Consider the following 5,819-nt stretch of genomic DNA (forward strand, 5'->3'; position numbering starts at 1 on the left):
TCTCAGAGTCCATAGTCTCTCATGGTTTATCTCCCCCTCCGATTGCCCCCCCACCTTCATTTTTCCCTTCCTACTATCTTCCTTTTTTTTAACATCTTATTTTTGACCATTAAGAATCATCACATGATTTCTTTCAGGAAACTCTCATTACCATTCCCATTGCTATCTAGGAACCTAATTCTGTAATAGCTTTTCCAACTGTCAGACCTGAACTACAGAGTCTTACAGAGAAACCACTGCTTAGTTTCTCAGAATTACATGCCTTATTGACTGAGTAAATGGAGTGTCATTCAGACCTCCTTTAAAGTTGACTAGTGGTTTCCAGCCTTACATAATAGATATCCACTCCAACATTCCATTTTGTTGAGCTTCTCAATCTCTTTTTACACTGCTTGCATTGTAGTTATGGTTTTTATTTTTCATTTAATGGGGGACATTGACTTTCTCAGGCTTTAAACTGCTGTCCTACAAGGATAGCAAGGTCTCCTGTGTCCTTGACAAAGTTTTTTTTTTTTTTTTTAAGATTTTATTTATTTATTTGACAGAGAGAGACACAGCGAGAGAGGGAACACAAGCAGGGGGAGTGGGAGAGGGAGAAGCAGACTTCCCGCGGAGCAGGGAGCCCGATGCGGGGCTCAATCCCAGGACCCTGGGATCATGACCTGAGCCGAAGGCAGACGCTTAATGACTGAGCCACCCAGGTGCCCCCTTGACAAAGTTTTAAATACAGTTTCATAGGCAGTTGTTCCCAATTTTATAATCCTCCCCCTTTATCTGACTCTATGTCGTGATAGTCTTGATATGTATTTTCTGCATCCAGTCTCTTTCATAGGCCCTGACTCCTGTTAGTACATTTTGTAAGGCTGAATAGCTTTCAGTTATAGTCCTTTTACTCCCTTAGTAGGTCAAGTGCTATCTTGGCTGAGTTATGCTGTCACTTAATACTGGTTATTGCTGTCATGGACAGAACTGTAGAGGTAGAGGTTATCTTTTGAGGAAGCAACTGGTAGATTTTCTTCAAACAAGGTGCTTGCAAAGTTTTAACATGGAGTTGTGCTAGAGGATTTATGGTGAGTAGTGAGAGTTTCAGAGGATTTGGAAGGTTCTGTAGTCTGAGTTCAGAAGAATATGGAGATTCCAGATGTTCATGAACATTGGTGGACATGTCTCCATCCCAGTTATAAGGATCCCATTCCTTCTCGATTAAGGCTTGGATCATGGTGTAATGGAATTGCTGGAGTGGGGTTTCTAGTCTTCTCAGGAGCTGCATTATGATTATAACTAAGTGCTGATTTTTGAGCCTCAGCTTTCTGCTTTCTAAATGCAGGAGACAAAATTCTCCATTTATGTTGTCAAGGAGGCACTATGACTTTTAAACATATTGTCTTAAATTAGTGATGAATTAATCCAGTCTTTTGATGTCTTTCTCTAACTTATTGATCACCCCTCGCAACACCTCTAGCAATTATGTTTCTTGTAATTATTACTTACCTTGAACATCTCAAATACCTAAAATATTGATGCACTCCTTTCACTGGTATACCATTCCAGCTCACCATTGGTGAGAGTATTAACAATTACACTGCTATCTCATGCCAGGGGTCATCAGTACTCCACCTATTCCAGTAATGGAATCCTCATTGCCAACTGGCCAAAGAATAATTCATCTCCAAATTCCTATTTTTAGGGATTGCTTCTTTCTCCTGACACCACTTATCATTAGCTTGGTTCTGCAGAAAACTGAGTCCTAGGAATATTGGGGAATGTTCTGGAAAAAATACCTTTAAGAAGTTGAAGGAAGCAGGACAGGGCAGAGGGAAAAGTTGACCTACAATGCAGTTGAAGCAAAACTCTCAGCCAGTCACATGGGTTGATCTTAAGCTGGAGTAGCTCTTCAGAGATATCCTGCATTGGATCTGAGATGTAGGTGTTGGTCAGGGAGGCTTTGTACACTTGCATCAAGCAGTCAATGAAAGTAGGTTATCCCTGGGGAAGAAGAGTAACTTTGGGAAAGCAACTCTTTTTGCTTAATAAGTTTTGCAGGGATTCAGCCGTGACCCATCAGCAAGGAACACTTTTAGTCCTCGAGGGAATATCTGGGTGGTGTGCCACAGTATTTTCTACAGGACCCGTATTAAGATAGTTCTACCACAGTTATGCCCCATATACCCAGATTGGTAGTCTTCCATATGTCTTTCTTCCCCTCTTCCACATACAGATATTTTGCAGAATAAGTCTTGCTCTGGCAGTTTTTCACATAGAATATCAGAGAACTTGTCAATTCTGAAGACAGGTTATTACAAGATGAGAAAATGTGGTAGGGGCTGCATTAAGATATCTTAATTCTTTTGTTTTAGTTCCCCAAACATAGAGGTCACACCTTTCCCATGGAAAGGGAGGAGTATGGTATTAGTGAGTGAAAATTGACTGAAAAAAATGGAAGAATGGGAATGGCATTCCATTTTACACTGTCTTGTTTTTGCATTAACAGTGGTCTTAAACATAGCAGTACATTAGAATCCTCTCTAGTGTATTTTAGAATGTACCAGTATCTAGGTCCATCACTGGCCAATTAAATTAGAATCTCTGAAAGTGGTGGTCAGCAACCTGTAGGTTGTAAATGGTTACTAGATAATTCTAAAGTTCAGTCAGTTGCAGTATATTGGGCTTATTGATTAAGCTTACAGTCAACTCTTGCTGCTTTCCTTAGAAGAGTCAAGCAGTCCTATGTCTGTATGTATACTTCTACTCTGCTAATATCAACCACTGCTCCTTTGTATATATCTTTCTGGAATCATTGAAAGATAGTTTTTATTTTGTCTTTGGTGGTCCACAGCATGGATCAAGGATATAGTGTTCCCTGATGAAAATGTACTCTTTTCTATCTTCTATCTTGAATTAGTCCCAAACAGAAATTATACATTGAGTCTAAATGGCAGCATACAAATTCTACAAATATTTTAAGATTATTGTTATTATTTTAAAGATTTTATTTATTTATTTGATAGAGCGAGAGAGTACAAGCAGGGGGTACAGTAGAGGGAGAGGGAGAAGCAGGCTCCCTGCCAAGCAGGGAGCCTGATGTGGGCCTCGATCCCAGGACCCTGGGATCATGACCTGAGCTGAAGGCAGATCCTTAATATTAAAGAATAATGACAAGCACTTAGGTTGGTTCCATATCTTAGCTATTGTGAATAACACTGCAATAAACATAAAGAGTGGAGATATTCTTCAAGATTTTTTTAAAAAGATTTCTTTATTTACTTTAGAGAGAGAGAGTGCATGAGCGGGAGGGGCTGAGGGAGAAAGAATCTCAAGCAGACTCCACACTGAGGGCAGAGCCAGACACAGGGCTCTGTCTCCGGACACTGAGATCATGACCTGAGCTGAAACCAAGAATCGGACACTTAACTGACTGCATCACCCAGGCACCCCTTTCTTCAGTATTTGATTTCCTTTGGAGATATATCCAGAAGGGAGATTGCTGGATTATATAATGTCCAGTTTTCCATAATGGCTGTACCGATTTACTTTTCCACTACCAGTTCCTTTTCCTCCATATTCTCACCAACATTACCTTGGACTTTTTGATGACAGCCATCCTAACATGTGTCAGGTGATATCTCATTGTGGTTTTGATTGTATGTCTTGATGATTAGTCATGTTGAACACCTTTTCATATACCTATTGGCCATTTGTATGTCTTCTTTCTATTCATATTATTTTATTTTTCTGCTATCACATTGTATGAGTTCCTTATATATTTTGAACTCCTTATCATATAAATGGTTAGCAGATATTTTATCCCATTCTATAGGTTACCTTTTCACCATGTTGATTGTTTCCTTTGCTGTGCAGAAACTTTTTGGTTTCATGTAGATCCACTTGTTTATTTTTGCTTTTGTTGCCTGTGTTCTTGATGTCATATTTAAGAAATCATTGCCATGACCTATGTCAAGAAGCTTTTTCCCTATGTTTTCTTCTAGGAGTTTTATGGTTTAAGTGTTCAATCCATTTTGAGTTGGTTATTCTTTTTAATTTTAGATATTCCCACTGGTATCTTATTGTGGTTTTAATTTGGTATTATCTATTGGCCAGTAAATCTCAGCATTTTCATGAGCTTATTTTTCCACCCACAAATACAGGTTTTGGTGAAGTATTTGTTTAAATTTTTATGCACTTATTTAAGTTGTTTGCTTGCTTATAACTGAGGTTTGAGAGTTCTTTACATGTTCTGGATATAAATCCTTTATTAGATATATGCCTTGTGCTTATTTTTGCCTGGTCTTTAGTCTGTTTCACCTTTTGATATTCTTAATTGTGTGGTTTTTTAAAATGTATTTATTTGAGGGAGAGAGAGAAAACACACGCGAGTTGGGGAGGGGCAGAGGGACAGAGAATCTCCAGCCGATTCCCTGCTGAGTGAGGAGCCAGAGGCAGGGTTTGATCCTAGGAACCTGAGATCATGACCTGAGCTGAAATCAAGAGTTGGACGTTTAACCCACTGAGACACCCAGGCGCCCCACTAATTGTGTTTTGTGAAGAGTAGACATTTTAAATTTTGATGAAATCCAATTGACTAATTTTTGATAGATCATAAATTATAAGTTTCAAGTCTCTCAAAAATGTAAAAATTATGTATCTATCCCATTATATGTATATATGCATATCCATTATTAAGAATGAATATGCAAAAAAGATAGGATAATATGTTATAAAAATGGAGATTAATTCCAGAAATTTGGAGTTTAAATATTTTTTTCAAAATCAGTTATAAATCACCACATTAAAAGCATATGGTAATTAAAAAAATCTCATGATCATCTCAATCATCTTTGAAAACTAGAAATAAGGAACTTTATCTTATCGTAGTGTTTACTAAAAATAAACATCACATATTCAGTTTGCCTCATAGCACTACTTACAGTCATTGTTGCGCTAGAACTCTTAGAAATGTAAACAGGAAAATGTAAAATAAAATACAAGCTATGTAGATTTAAAAGAAAAAAATAAAACTTTTATTATGCATTGGCACCATAGTTGTGGGCATTGAAAAGCCAATAATCTACCAAATGACTCTTAGAATTTAAGTGTATATTAAGCAGATTTCTGAGAGGAAAAAAGGGAGCAATCAAAAATGAATTTTATTTTGATAAATATTCACAATTGACAATTAAAACTAAAAGTTTAAGAAAGGATTTCATTTACTATGGCATTGAAAACAAAGTCCTTAAGAATACATCTTTTGAAATATGCAAGTCATCTCTACTGGAAACTAAAATATCACTGAAGCAAATTAATATAGAAAGCTAAAATGGAAAGCTAAAACTTGTTTGTATATTGGAAAACAATTTTATTATGTTAATTTTCCCCAAATCAATTCATAGACTTAAGGCAATCCAAATCAGATTCACTATTTTTCTTAAATTAACATTATTTTATGGAAATGCCAAATACCCAGGACAGCTAAGAAAATATTGGCTAAAAGAAGAATGTTGGAAAACTTACATTATGAGATATCAAAATAAATTATGAAGTCATAGTAATTGCTAATGGTGTAATATCAGGACAAACACAAACAGATCAATGAGACAAAAAATAAAAATCTATAAATCATGCTGTGTCAGCTAGATATTGAAAAGTAAAAAGAACATTGACCTCTATCACATAGTTTAAACACAAATTAATTTGAAATAGACTATAGACATAAAAATGAAAGGTAAGACAGTAATACATCTAGGAAAAAATATAGAATATTTTATGCCCATTAAGTTGGCAACATCTTCTGAAGCAGAATGTAAAAAGCACTACTATCAAAT

This window comes from Leptonychotes weddellii, chromosome 4 (genome assembly GCF_054177405.1).
Source record: "Leptonychotes weddellii isolate Sample4059 chromosome 4, ASM5417740v2, whole genome shotgun sequence".
In the NCBI taxonomy this organism is placed as follows: Eukaryota; Metazoa; Chordata; class Mammalia; order Carnivora; family Phocidae; genus Leptonychotes; species Leptonychotes weddellii.